At 40.5% G+C, this 15,969-nt stretch overlaps 1 protein-coding gene across 1 annotated transcript in view; it reads left to right on the top strand.

Annotated features, from left to right (window-relative positions):
* The window catches only part of LOC130553038 (uncharacterized), a 111,488-nt gene that overhangs the window by 76,535 nt on the left and 18,984 nt on the right, over positions 1-15,969 (top strand). The window lies entirely within an intron of this gene.

The raw sequence follows: 15,969 nt of genomic DNA, 5'->3' as shown, positions 1-15,969 counted from the left end.
TGATATTGAAGACATATACTGGTGAAAAAGTGTCTCCAAAAGGGAAACTAAAAGTAGATGTAAAGTACAATGAGAACACGCAGCAGTTGGATCTGTACGTCCTGGAGACTGAGGGTCCAGCATTATTTGGACGTGAGTGGTTGAGAAAAATACCATTAGACTGGCATGCCATAAAAAGCCTGAACATGTCATCTCACGTCACAAGCAAAGATGCACAAAAGACTCTTGCTCAGATTCTTGAAAACGCTGCACCAGTGTTTCAGAAAGGGATCGGAACACTAAAAGGCATAAAAGCAAGGCTTGAACTGAAAAGGGACATTTCTCCCAAATTCCTCAAGGCTCGTTCAGTACCTTATGCACTCCGTCCGAAGGTGGAGGCAGAGCTGGGCAACTTGGAGAAAACCGGAATCTTAACTAAGGTGGATAGGAGTGAGTGGGCAACTCCCATAGTACCAGTGATAAAAAAAGACAAGGCAGGGAGGGTGCGTATTTATGGGGACTTTAAAGCAACCATCAATCCTGTTCTTCATACAGTACAGTATCCCCTACCACGTATTGAAGATATATTTGCGTCTTTGTCTGGTGGAGAATGTTTCACAAAACTTGACCTTGCTCAAGCCTACCTCCAAATGGAGATGGAGGACAGTTCTAAGAAATTGTTGACCATTAACACACAAAAAGGGCTCTACCAGTATAACCGTCTTGTTTTTGGAATTGCCTCAGCACCAGCCTTGTGGCAGAAGGCAATGGACCAAGTGTTACAGTACGTTCCAGGAACACAGTGTTACCTGGATGATATCATTGTGACAGGGAAAGATGACACAGAACACCTACAGAACTTACAACAGGTGCTGACTCATCTAAGTGAATATGGACTAATAAAGAAAAATGTGAGTTCTTCAAAAAACAGATCTCATACTGCGGACATGTGATTGACAAAGACGGTCTAAACAAGTCACAGGATAAACTTGAAGCTGTGTTAAATGCACCATGCCCGCAGAATTTTTCTCAGCTCTGATCATATCTAGGACTTGTGAACTACTACCACAAGTTCCTTCCTAACCTCTCTACTGTGCTGCATCCTTTAAATGCATTGTTACAAACAAAAACACAGTAGAAGTGGACAGACAGTTGTGAGCAAGCTTTCAAGGAGACAAAACGACTCATAACCTCTGATGTAGTGCTTGCGCACTTCAATCCATCTGTGCCTATTAGACTTGCGTGTGATGCGTCACCATATGGAATTGGTGCTGTGCTGTCACATAAGTTTCCAGATGGCACAGAAAAACCTATAGCCTTCGCATCCAGATCATTAACAGTGGCAGAACGTAATTATGCACAAATAGACAGAGAAGCACTCAGCCTTGTCTGGGGTGTAAAAAATTCCATCATTACCTGTATGGTCAAAGGTTTACATTGGTCACAGACCACCAACCCCTGGTCTCAATCTTTAACTGTAGGAAGGGTGTCTCGGCAATGGCATCAGCACGGCTGCAGCGATGGTCACTTTTCTTGGGTGCTCACCAATATGACATTGAATACAAAAGCACCAAACTACACTGTAAAGCTGATGGCTTATCACGCCTACCACTACAGATGACGGAGAGCTCAGACACAGTGGATCCGGCTGATGTATTTCACACAACAATTAAAAGCCAGCTACCAGTTACAAATGCCCTGATTCAGAAAAAAACCCGCAATGATCCAACACTATCCAAGATCTACGAAATTACTGTCAGAGGATGGCCAAAACATGGAAACTCACTTTATCCAGCATTTTCGTCGAGACGAGACCAACTTTCGGTGTGTCAAGGAACTTTAATGTGTGGATTACGTGTTGTGATTCCCTCTAAATTGTGCAGAAAAATGCTGGACACCCTGCATGAGGGACATTTGGGCACAGTAAAAATGAAAAACCTGGCCCGCAGTTACATGTGGTGGCCAGGGATTGACAAACAGATTGAGGATTTAACAAAAGCTTGCTCTGGATGTCAAAAGGTTCAAAACTCCCCACCGCTAGCTGCTCTTCATCCATGGGAATGGCCTTCAACACCATGGCAAAGAGTACACATTGATTTTTCAGGGCCATTCAAAGACTCAATGTTTCTCATTGCTGTGGACGCCACTCTAAGTGGCCTGAAGTCCTTCCAATGAAAACAACCACTTCTGAAAAAACTGTTTCTGTATTGAGGACAATAGAAACGGGTTGCCAGAGCAGATTTGTACGGACAACGGAAGACAGTTGATCTCTGATGAGTTTCAAAAGTTCACGAAGCAGAATGGCATCAAACACATCACGTCCGCGCCATATCACCCTGCCACGAATGGCTTGGCGGAGAGATTTGTGCAGACCTTTAAAAAAGCAATGAAAGCCATGGACAATGACAACATTCCCCTACAACACAAGATTGACAACTTTTCATTCATGTACAGAAATGCAGTACATGCCACTACTGGCCAACCTCCAGCAATGATGTTTCTCAAAAGGAACTTGCGCTCTCGCCCGGACCTCATCAAACCTAATGTGAGGCGGTATGTTGAAAACAAACAATTTGCAAGCATTAAGGACAGGCCTACGAGAACATTCCGAGTAGGTCAATAAGTCTTAGCGCGAGATTACAGGATGGAAAAGTGGCAGCCAGGCACAATCGTCACCAGGACAGGACCCTTGTCATATGCAGTGAAAGTCGGAGAAGCCACCTGGAGACGTCATGCAGAACAGTTAGTGGACTGCCAAGCGAAATCTGCTTCCTCCCCTGTTTCCGACTCAAATAAAAAAGAGGATGATGTTTTTGACGTTGTTTCTTCCGCCCCAGTCGAAGGGAATGACTCTGATCATCGTGTAAGCACCGCTGAGGTGACAAATTCAGTTGTGTCTGAACCACAAATGTGACCCTGGACAACAAAACCAGTCTTATGGGTCAATTTTTCGAAATTGAGATTTTTACATAATCTGAAAGCTGAATAAATAAACTTTCTATAGATATATGAGTTGTTAGAATAGGACAATATCTGGCTGAGATACAACCGTTTAAAACTCTGGAATCTGAGAGCGCAAAAAAATCAAAATATTGAGAAAATTGCCTTTGAAGTTGTTAATCAGGGGCACTGTGGCAGACCATCCACTCACAAAAATAAAGTTTTTATATATTTAAGGTAGGAAATTGACAAAATATCTTCATGGAACATGATCTTTACTTAATATCCTAATGATTTTTGGCATAAAAGAAAAATCGATAATTTTGACACACACAATGTATTTTTGTCTTTTACTAAAAATGCTCCCGTGCTACTTAAGACTGGTTTTGTGATCCAGGGTCACAAATAAGTTCTCAAAGACGTTATCCTGAGAGATGTAGGAAACCTCCACAGAGGTTTGATTTGTAGTCACGTTACAGTATTTACCAGTATGTTGGGTGACAATGTGTTGAGTTAAGGTAACTGAACATGGATGTTATAATGTTATAATTGTGGGGAAAAAAGCAAAAAAAAAAAAAACTGTTGTGCTGGAGACGTATATTTGTATATTTCTTGGGGGATAAAAATGTTCTTTGTATGGTTAATCCAAGAAGGGAGGAATTGTAATGTATGTATATGGTGAAGGGCTGCCCCCTTGTGGAAGAATGTTGGAGTAGTTCAGAACAAGTTCTGTAAAAGAGTTTTTGTTGTTACTGCATTACACGTGTGGATGTCGTTCTTCTAATGCGTGCTTACCACATACACCACAACTGTTGTGCTTGGAGTTCTAAAAATTTTATAGCACCTATACAGCAGAGCATTTTACCAGCCACATTTGTGCCATGTGGATAGGAAATTCTATGCAAAGACATGAACCATTTAAATGCTAAAAAAACCATGAACAATTTATCTTAAATAAACATTAATAATGACATATCGATCTTGTTTCTTTCTGTTCTTGTTTCCCTTTACCATACAGGCCTATTCAAATCTCATGTTTTTACAAATCATAACTGGACCTAAAAATAGCACAAAATGAAATTTCCATAGCACTAAAAACATTTCAAAAAGTTTAAATTCATTTTATTTGGCACATACATAACCATGCATAGTATGGATGCAAAAAAATCTGGGATGTAGAAATAGAGGTCTGTGCAATTTTACTATATATATATATATATATATGCATATACAGTATATATACTGTATATACAGTATATAATATACAGTACATTCAGGCATAACATTATCTCTTCACGGCACCTATTAGTGGGTAGGATAAATTAGGCAGCAAGTGAACCTTTTGTCCTAGTGTGTTAGAAGCATGAAAAATGGTCAAGCGTAAGGATTAGAGCACATTTGACAGGGGCCCAATTGTGATGGCTAGAAAACTGGGTCAGAGTATCTCTAAAACGGCAGCTCTTGTGGGGTGTTCCCAGTCTACAGTGGTCAGTATCTATCAAAAGTGGTCCAAGGAAGGAACAGTAGTGAACCGGCGACAGGGTAATAAGCAGCCAAGGCTCACTGATGCACGTGGGGAATGCTGGCCTGTGTGGTCCAATTGGAGTTAATGCTGGTTCTGATAGAAAGGTGTCAGAATACACAAAAGGTGTGTTCGGTGTGTATATACTGTATATATTAGGGATGTAACAATATTTTAAAATCTCACTGTACGGTAATACCTCGTTATAGTCCACGATACGATATTTATTAAAAAAAATTAAATGACAAATAATGACTTGTTATTTGTAACAATTGTAACAATAATATTGAAACGTGCCATAAGCATCCTCTTTTCCTTATCCTCATATCATAACTGTTGCTTAGAGATATGAGTTATAGTATGAGATGGGTCAAATGACCTAAAAATCCCTTTTATAAAATAAAATAATTGCACCAGATGGACCTTGCCAAAGGTAACATCTATTATTTTTTCTAAAATTCTCTACGTAAGGCCCAGAAGATCTAACGTTTCATACAGCCATGTGACCACAATAATATTGAGACAATCTTGCTATTGCGATAACACAATATCGATAATATTGTTACATCACTAATATATACAGTGTATACGCTATAAATATACTGTACGCTTTCCTGTGGCTCAGTGTTTAGAGCATGGCACTAGCAACGCCAAGGTCATGGGTTCGATCCCAGGGGATTGCGCATTGTCAGAAAAAATGTGTGGTACAATGCAATGTAATCGCAAAGCGTCTGCCAAATGCATAGATGTAAATATATATATGTGTGTGTGTGTGTGTGTGTGTGTTTGCCTGCTTGTTTTTGTAGACTTTATTGACAAACATATGTATTAAAAAAGGGAAGGAGACAAAATCACAGTTTATGGGTATTATTTAAGCGTATTTAATGATTTATGATACATTTACTATTACACTTGCAGTTGTTTAGTAATATGTTCCAATTATGTCTGTCATAAAGGGATAGTTCAGGGAAAAAACTAAATTACCCAATGTTTTACTCACCCTCAAGGCATCCTATGTGTATATGACTTTCTTCTTGCAGACAAATACAGTCAGAATTATAATCATTTATCCTGGCTCTTTCAAACTTCTGTTTTCCGTGGGCTGCGCGTGCATGTGAGGGTGGCAAACAGGTGTCCTGAAATTTCACCCTTCAGATTGTCCTACCAGGCATACGCACATCAATATTACGTAATTTTTTGCACTGTAAAATTATCTTACCTGTTTATTTTATACTGCTAACATTCTGATAGGGTATTTTCATTGTTGAAGTGCATCTTGCAGGGTAATTTTTTTATAAAATGAATATATAACCTTGTATAAAAAATACCATATGAAATGCATCTCTGCATCTGCTTCGAAAAACGCGGTGGTGTGTAGCGTTCACTTTATAAAGGAGGATTATCATCCCGGCGATATGATGAAGTTCAATATGGGATGCCTTAGTAAGAACCAAGTGAGACTCAGAGCTGGTACGGTTCCAGCCGTCATCATGTGCTTCGGCCGCTGGTGGGAAACATAGTCACCGATCCGTCAGAAATGCAGCTCTACGAAAACGTGAACTGTGCACCGTAAGTATTGTTTTCAACTATGTATTGTTTTTGCTAACTACCAGCATGATTGATTTAATGATTTCAATAATGAGAAGCAACGTATTAGTTGTGAAGTGTATTAGTTGTGAAGCACCGAAGCTAGCTTGTAAGCATTTGGCAAAACCGCAGAAAAAACGTTACAAAAGACATGCACATGTACACACAAAAAAAGTCTAGCTGCTGACTACATTTACAACTAAAATCAATTTTTTTCATAATCAATCTGTTGTGTCCCACATTTTAGGTTGCCAAGTGGGTGCGGGAGGAGTTGTGTCCAAAAGGAACAACAAGCCATTTTTTTACATCTGGCATATTGGCAAGAGGTATTGTGTAGTCACGCCTCTCTGCCGACGCACTCTAACCCCTTGGTCTTCAATTACCTTTTTAGGGACGCGTGTCATGGTATGACAGATGCCTCCCTGCAGGGTTGGGGTGCCGTGTGCAATGGGCACGCAGTGTTGGGTCGATGGACGGGCCTCCGCCTGCGTTGGCATATAAACTGCCTGGAGTTGTTGGCTGTGCTGCTTGCATTGAAGAGGACGCAACCTCTCGTGCAGGACAGCACGACTACCGTCTAATGTTGTCGAACAGCACAACTACCGTGGCGTATATTAAACATCAGGGTGGCATTCGCTCACGACAGTTACCACAGCTCGCCTGACGCCTCCTCCTGTGGAGTCAACAGGTGACGAAGTCCCTGCGAGCCACACACATCCCCGGGTGACCTGTACCAGACAGCCGACGCGCTCTCTCGTCAGTCGACGCCTCGCGGAGAGTGGCGACTCCACCCTCCGCGCAGTCCAGCTCATTTCGGGCGGGCACAGGTATACCTGTTCGCCTCCCTGGACACCACCCATTGCCTGCTATGGTACTCCCTGCCCGAGGCCCCCCTCGGCACGGCTACGCCCAATACCTTCACGAGGTTCTACAGCCTCCGCGTGGAACCGGTGTCAGCCTGAGTCTTGCCAACAGGTGAGACCGGCGGCCAGTAGGGTGTGCACCTGCGACAGCAACTTCCCCCTCCTAGGTGGGTCAGTGTGCTATTTCCGCCTCCCTTCTCCCCCACCGGGCGAAGAATAGGCATTCCATCCATCACTATGCACTTCCTGGTGGCGGGCTGGGCGGAGCAGCCCTGCCTCCGTAGGCCAGGTATCAGCTGACTTATCTAGCGTATAGCTCTAACCGGACCTAGTGCCCCACACGAAGTAACCCCCCCAGCAGGGTGGTTCTGTCTGATGTATCCTCATGATCTGGTTCCCATCTTGGTAACCCATGACCTCCCCTAGGTGGACCTCCACCTTGCGGTACTCCCTTCAGTCCGCACATTCCTCCCATGAGTTCTCCCCTGCCGGCGAGACCATGTTGGTGTCTCCACTAAACTCCTCCCTACGGTAGGAAATGGCCTCCGTAGGGCGTTTCCTCAGTGAGGAAATAGCGCTTCCGCAGTGGCCCTTACGGTGCCGGGCGGCTTCTCCCTGTTAAAGAAACAAGGCCTCCGCCTGTGACGACCGGTGGCAGGGGCTTCCCACCTTTCCAAAGCTCTGGGACCCCCTACCTCTCCACTGGATGGTTACAATTCGCGCTAGAAGTGGAAAATGTGTATTTCTCCAAAACGCTACAGTGTATTAAATCCATATATGGTGTGCATATAGTGAGATTACCCCTACTGAAACCAAACATCAGTTTTTTCTATTAATTAGAAATAATGTTTCTGTAGGCAGTTGAAATGGAAAATTGTGTATTTCTCCAAAATAACTTGGGCACCACTAGGTGGTTCTAGTGTCTCAGGTATTGTGCAGTGAAATTGTTGAATAATCTCTTAAAACTAAAATTACTTGTTAGCTTTTAACCACTTCCTTCTTGCTTCATCATTCCAATGCTTGCAAAAATAGGCTCATACATTTTTGTTCTTAGAAGTATTTGATTTATAAATGTAGTCATGAAGCTACAACGCTTTACAATTTAAGGATATATCTTTTTTCCTAAGGTCTATGTAATTATGCAAGATTAATCCTTTGCACATGATTTTACATAAAACAAGCATTACTTGACCCGCCCTCTGGCTTTTATATGCCAATTGCTGTTAGTGAGAAAAACTGGACGTAAAACTTCATTCTGAAAAATTCTGGGTTATAGGTACAGTGGCTTGTGGTTCATTAGGACTTTTTAATCATCCTGCAATGAAAAACAACACAAGTCCTTAAATGCCCAAAAATACCAAAAGCTCGTTTTAAAACTTTAATAGGACATACATTTAGCAAGATTTTGCTATTTTTTTATAATGATGCCCAAGATGCCAGTAGTCTTTCTTACTTTAAAACAAAACTGCAGTAGCCCAGCTTACATTAAAATATTAAACTTGCTTGAGGGATTTTGTACAGTGTTAGAAATGTAACCATATTGTGTTCAGCCTATTGTTTATAACACTGGCACTGATGACAGACGATTCCACAAGGAACCGGAGGTGAGTGAAAAAGGTTTAATAAACAAAAAGTGATAACAGGAACAAAACTGGGTAATGAAAACATCCACAGGAACAAAGAGGGTAATCCAAATGACATCCACGGAACAAACAGGGTAACACAACGAGCAAAATCTTCCACGGAACAGGGTAACATTACATTAATACTAGACCAAGAACAATGGGCAAAGGAGAGTACATATAGTGTCCGAATGATGGGGTGCAGGTGTGAAAGTCAATAATCTTTGATGACGAACAGGTGCAGGCAAAAACAATGAGGGACAGATGAGGGAGCGTGGCAAAAGAACATCCTTCGGAAAAACACGAACTAGGGACCAACAGGAATGTCACATTTTTGTCGTTGTTTTTTTGTTGTTGCATTATGTCTACCATTTAATAACCATTTAACAGTTTAAAATCAAAATGCTAAATGTTTTATGTAATTTTTTTGTTTTCTTTTTTGTTAATGAGTCGAATTAAAGATGGATTAAAAGTAGGGATGTAACGATTCACCGTGAGCCGGTTGAAAATCGGTTATAACGTGTGACGATTCAAATCGGTTGAAGTGTGAACTGAATCGCAATAAATTTTTTGAACAGCAGGGGCCGCCGTGTTCACTGCAAACCTAAACGTGAACATGCTGATATTTCTTAAATGCAAAAAAATCCAAGAAAAGCACAGACAGTATTAGTTTGTTTATATTAAAGAGACGTTTTCTATTATTAATTTGTTTTAAAATTGCAGTTTAGTTTTGTTATTTGAAATAAAAAAAAATATTATACAAAGAAATGTGAAGCATTTAAGAAATAATGCAAGGGAAGTTGTTCATTTCTAATTTGTTTCAACTCATTTTGTAAAAATAAATCGTGAGTAAATCGTGAATAAATCGCATTGTGAGATCAGAATCGTGAATCGCATTGCATCGTGAGCTGAGTGAATCGTTACATCCCTAATTAAAAGTCAACTTGAGAAGTGGCCCTCAAATGGGCCACCTGATCATTTTCCTTCAAAATTAAGTATATTTTTCTATCAATTTAAAACTGCATTTATTTAAAAACCTCAACTCTTAAAATAAAATGATTACCTGCAACTTGAGTATTATTGCCTTACAGAGTGTATAATTTGAGAGTAATAACTGATTTGTCACACCTCTCTTTAAGATCTTTGAAGACAGTCTTCCTGCACCTTGCATATGTAGCAATAAAATCACTTTAAACAGATAAAATAGCGATGTGGTAAATCATTTCCACCATTTTATGTTTTAAGGGGGGAAAAATGACAGAACAATCATGCTCTAACCTTAAATGGCCCATTATACCGGATGGTCCACTTTAGCTCCATCAGCCTAAGCACAGAATATGTCAGCAATGTCTACAGGTGTGCTTGAAATTTGTGGGCAAATTTGAAGACATTTGTGGTTCTTGCAAATCTAAGAGGAATATATTAATTTTGCAAACCTAGTAAATTCCATTTTTGTATAAGTACTTTTGGTGACTATGACAATGTTTTAGTGCCATGCTAAAAAAAGAAATAAATAAGATACAAGTAATTATAATACAGTTGTAACAGGATAAAAATAACTAGAATAAAGTCAGCTATATGAGATTAAAATCACAATTTTGAGAATTAAATCAAGGATACGAGAATAAAGTGATATTAAGAATATTACACACCATATTAATAAAGCCTTCTGCGTACAAACAATTTACCCAAGATGTGGAAATAAATTAACACATGCTCTGTATTTGTGTTTTAAAGTTTTTCATCAAAGAATTACCCTATTTGCCATTAATTGCACTGACTAACCACTGTGGGTGTGTGCAAGGAAATTTAATGCTATTTTTATTTGACATCACACAAAATGATTTTCCGGTTATGATGCATCACATTAATAACTGACATGATGTGGTTTTGCAGGTTCACCTATGCAGTTTGTGCTGTGTGGTGTTGCTGGTGCTCGTCTTTTATGACATCCTTTTTCTGTAACCCCTCTGAAAAAGTCAAGTCACACCCATGAATGTCAGTGTGATTTACAGTGCAATTGGACACATTGCTGCGATCCACCCCTCAACTATTTCTTTCTTACTAACATGTCACAAAAAGACAGAGAGGTAGTAATTGTTTATAAAAGAATGTAAAACAACAGGCTTGCCACCAATAATGCGACGCTGGACAGCCCCAATTCTCCGGGTTGTTTTCGACGATCACCTAAATGTCACAGGTCATATTGCAAAGACCAGGGACGTGCACAGACATTTTGAGGGGCATGGGCTCAAGTGGAAAAAAGGGCACTTCTCATATTTGTTTTAATTTTTTCCAAACAAAATGTTAAATATATTAAAATAACTATTTTTTTAAATCCCTCACTCTCACCAAATTGTTTCATGTTGTTTCATTTTCCAACAATGGTCTTCTGTAGAATTCACAAATTTTATCACAAGAACAGGCAACAACAAAGGAAATTAAGCCACAATGTGTCACGACTCTGCTTTATCTTGTCATGGATTTCTTGGTCTTGTGGCAGAGTCGTGGCAAAGCCTTATGTTTAGTGTGAGAAACCCATGGGGTGTTTATCGTTTGACACTCCATGTGTTTTCTCATGTCTTGTCATTGGCCCTGCCCCTTCCTGTAGTATTATAATAGTACTATAATTTCCTGTATTGCTTCCCTGCTGTGTTTCATTACCCTCACCTGCCCTGTGTTATTATCCCTCGTTTGTGTTCCCTTTAAATAGTCCTCATGTTTCATTGTCTTGTTGCTCAGTCATTGAATATGGTGTCGTTGGTTGCGTTCAGTGTTCTGATGTTCTCCGTATTGCCTGTGCCTCTTGTTGCCGTTTGCTCCTGTCATAGTAAGTGTTTAGTTTAGTCTATATCAAGTGTTGTTTAGTTTAGTGTTTAGTTAGTTTACGCCCCTTTTTACTTATATTATTATCTTGTTCTTGTTTACACCCCCTCGTGGGTTTTTGTTTTGTGTTTTTTTGTTCAAATAAAGTCTGTCTTGTTAACCCCTTAATCCCCGCCTTCTGCAATTGGGTTCCCCTCACCAGAGGTGGGTAGAGTAGCCAAAATCTTTACTCAAGTAAAAGTACAAGTAACTAGAGAAATTGTTACTCAAGTAAAAGTAAAAGTCACTATTTTAAAAACTACTTGAGTAAAAGTAAAAAAGTATGCAATGAAAAAACTACTCAAGCAGCTAGTTACTTAGTTACTTTGTATCTGATTATATAGGCCTACTACATAAAATTAATATTAACGCCAATATTTTAATATTACATTTTAATCAATATTCTTAATTATCATAAGCAGATATCTTTGCAATATACTAGAGAGACTAAAGAATAGACAAACACAGAAGAGACAAGCATTTCTGTAAATTTCATCTAGTCCTGATGTCACTGTAGTTTACACAACTTATTTAGAATAACAGACCATGTCAAACTAAAGCATTAATTAAACTCAGAGCATTTCCTAAGATGATCTAGAACATCTGCAGTGCTCTCTTAAATGAAATACACATTTTTGAACAAAGCTCATGTTTTCTCGTGTTGTGTCACGTGTGTGTTGTGAAAAGCTCTTACTTGTAAACAAACAGTAAACAGTGAACCACACGCCCATCAACAAGTTTTCTTCCTTCTGTTCTTCAAATGTATATTTCTGCAAGCCCACGTCTCTGTGTCTGACAGGTAACGCGCATGTTGCTCTGTCTGACAAACAGGTCGCGCGGGTGTATGGCGGGCATTTATCATTGCTGGCAAACAATATTACACATTTGCAGTTTTGATTGTATAGATATAGATTAATATCCACTTCATCCAACGCTCTTTGTGTTCTGCGTGTTCTTAAATTTCGCGCTACGAGGAGTGAGTAATCCTGCTTCAGATGATTCAGATCGTGCTGCGAACTGAACAAATCATTTGAACTGATTCATTAGCCTATTCAAATGGTTTTGCCCATTGTTCAATTAATGCTTTCAAAAGAATCGACTCAAAAGAATCGATCACTCGGGAATGCCCGTAAAAAGAGACGACAACCTTGAAATAAACAATGCGTTTTAAAAAGCATATTTTAAAATGAAGGAACAAAGGAACGTCACGCAATGTAAGTTATGTAACAAAGTAAAAGTACAGATTTTCTATTAGAAATTTACTCAAGAGTAAAAGTACACACTTTTAATTTTACTTAAAAAGTACATATTTTCCAAAATGTTACTCAAGTAAATGTAACGAAGTAAATGTAGCGTGTTACTACCCACCTCTGCCCCTCAAGTTTCTTGAAAGAATGACCGAGCCAGTACCGAACCCAGCAGGCAGCATGGAGGAGTCTAACGAAGCGTTCAGGAGCCGCCAGGCTCATGTCCTGTTCGGCTTCCGCCAGAGGGGGAGCCCCGTGAAGGACTTCGCCATGGACTTCCTGTCCACCGCGTGCTACTTGGGGTTCACTGAGGCAGAATTCAAGGTAATCTTCAACAGCTTCCTCGATGAACCCTTCGAGACAGCGGAGATGCGCCGGTTGACACCCCTGGGCTTCCTGGACCAGGTCCAATTCACGATGAATCATGAGGAGTCCAGGGGAATGTCCATGGCAGAGCCTCTCGCGGGGCTGGCGACCATCCAGGAGGATAGCCCCTTACAGGTCGGGGTTTTGGCTGTCACCACGCCATCCTCCTCTCCCCCGGCAGCTCCTCCTCTGCCCATCAGCATCCGTGGCCGGCGTAGACAAAGGGAGTCGTGGGACTCCCCGTCCGACTCCTCCGGTACGGAGCTAACCGGGCTCCCCATCGCTTCTCTCCAGCCGGCCACACGTCCTGTGGGCCGGCCAAGAAGAAGAAGCCGAGGAGGGGGGTGCTGAACCCTGCCCAGCCGCCAGTGAGTGCTGCCCAGTCGGTGTCCCAGCCGGTGATCTAGCCGGTGTCCAGTCCGGTGTCCAGTCCGGTGTCCAGCCGGCCTTCCAGCCGGTGCAGCAGCCGGTCTTCCAGCCGTGTTTGCCCTTGATTTTGTTTTCATTATATTGCCTTGTTTTGTCTGTCACCCAGTAGGTCCCGTTAGTCTGCCCCTTGGTGAGCACCTGGAGGTGCTCATTAAAGGGGGGGCTTCTGTCATGATTCTGCTTTATCTTGTCATGGATTAATTGGTCTTGTGGCAGAGTCGTGTCAAAGCCTTATGTTTAGTGTGAGAAAGACATGGAGTGTCAAAAGATAAACACCCCATGGGTTTTCTCGTGTCTTGTCATTGGCCCCGCCCCTCTCGTTTCCTGTATTGCTTCCCTGCTGTGTTTCATTACCCTCACCTGCCCTGTGTTATTATCCCTCGTTTGTGTTCCCTTTAAATAGTCCTCATGTTTCATTGTCTTGTTGCTCGGTCATTGTATATGGTGTCGTTGGTTGCGTTCAGTGTTCTGATGTTCTCCGTATTGCCTGTGCCTCTTGTTGCCGTTTGCTTCTGTCATAGTAAGTGTTTAGTTTAGTCTATGTCAAGTGTTGTTTAGTGTAGTGTTTAGTTAGTTTACGCCCCTTTTTACTTATATTATTATCTTGTTCTTGTTTACACCCCCTCCTGGGTTTTCGTTTTGTGTTTTTTTGTTCAAATAAAGTCTGTCTTGTTAACCCCTTAATCCCCGGTGCCTGCAATTGGGTTCCCCTCACGTTTCTTGACACTATGCTAAAGTTTCAAATATATATTTAGGGTAAGTGACTGCACAAAGGCAAATGACATATTTTCACTAATAATTTATATATATATAATATAATTTATTTTGCACAAGCCAATAAACTGTTTTAATTATTTTGGTGTTATTGGGACACCAACAATGAACTTCACACTAAACTGAAAAAGGCAGTAGGAGCTAATTTGTTATTTTACAGGACAAAAATAATTAAAACACACTGCAAAAAATGATTGACAAAATACAAAAATACAGCAGCTTAACTAATTATGATTATTATTAATACTATTATTGTTGCTATAATTACACTTACTGTACCACGCACGCGCGCACACACACACACACACACTAATGGTGACAAGAACTTTGTTTCACATTTGAGGGAGGGCGGTTTAGATCTATCAGCATACACAACATATAAATGGATAGTTATTAGATGAGGAGTCTGACATCAAACTTATCAAGTTATTGTTTAAGGCAGGACACTTAATGTACTGTTCAATTTTGAGATGTTGATCTATTTTGCTTTCATGTCTTCTTTTGCTCTAATGGAAAGGACATTTCCAAAATACACAAAGTTGTTTGTTTTAAGCCTTCCTCGTTTGTTTGCTTCTGTAGATTTCTTCTAAATTATCCAAAACAAGCTGCATATACAGTATATCTGCATAAGTAAACAAATTTTCAAGGGAAAAAGACTCTTGATGTAAGTCATATTAACTAATAACTAATGGTATGCATTAGTTATTTTGTTTATCCTATTCATCTTAATTGCCTGACAAATGTATGCAAGTTAGCACATTTTAATTACTTAATGACTGGTTTACATATCAATGAGGAGATTCTGATGACGTTATTAATTTGACTGTGTTCAGCTGTCGTTTCTCCATCAAGTTAGCATGTATGCCAATGATATACTGCCTTAGCGAAACTTTAGCTTACTCAATAGCTTATAAGTGATGGATGTTAGCAAAACAATATTTGCAGTTTGTATTTTGGATAATTAGGTGTGAATTCGAAAGCACATGTAGCTAGTCTATTCATCACCACTCACCTCCACACCAAGACAAACGCTACTGGAAAGGAGGGAGGTCTTCACTTCTGTGGCTCTCTGCCTGATGTGCCAAACGTGCTACACACACAGCTGTGCTGCGCGTGCGCGCTATGTGCGGCAGTGCGCCTGCGTGGATACGCGGATGGGAGAAAGGCATCGGAACTCTCAACATTTCCCGACCTGAACTGACATTTTCTAACTGTTTGACAAGGAAAGCCGTGCGCAAACAGAAACACATACGCGTGCGTGCACATTCATATATCCATTTATAAAAAAATCCCAGAAAAAGGGCACTTTCTCAAGAGGAAGAAAATGGGCCTGGGATCAAGCCCTCAAAGCCCCCCCTCTGCACGTGCCTGGCAAAGACATCTAGTCATCCAGATTTATGCAACATCAGGAGCATCAGACATTTCTGTCAAAGCACAACAATTTTATCGGTGAATCCTGAAACCTCTGGACTGGACTGATATAAAACACCTCAGCCACTATTCTGAATATACTTTGTCTACATTTGCTTGCACATAGGGTCGAGGTACATTTAATTTCTTATTTTCATGTGTTTACTAATCTATAAAGTTATACTGTATTTCCTAATGAATACAGATTTACTAAGACCTATTGCAAGAACTATTCTGTATGTTTTTAAAGGGACAATGCACATTACTTGAGCACTAGATCCATTATGTACTGTATATGTGCCTAATTGTTATACATGTTAATTTTCATCTGTGGTCCCTGGCGGATTGATGGCCTACAGTTAATA

Source organism: Triplophysa rosa, linkage group LG4, assembly GCF_024868665.1.
Source record: "Triplophysa rosa linkage group LG4, Trosa_1v2, whole genome shotgun sequence".
Classification (NCBI taxonomy): Eukaryota; Metazoa; Chordata; class Actinopteri; order Cypriniformes; family Nemacheilidae; genus Triplophysa; species Triplophysa rosa.
The sequence above is the reverse complement of the archived record's forward strand: the minus strand, read 5'-3'. Positions and strand labels throughout refer to the sequence as shown.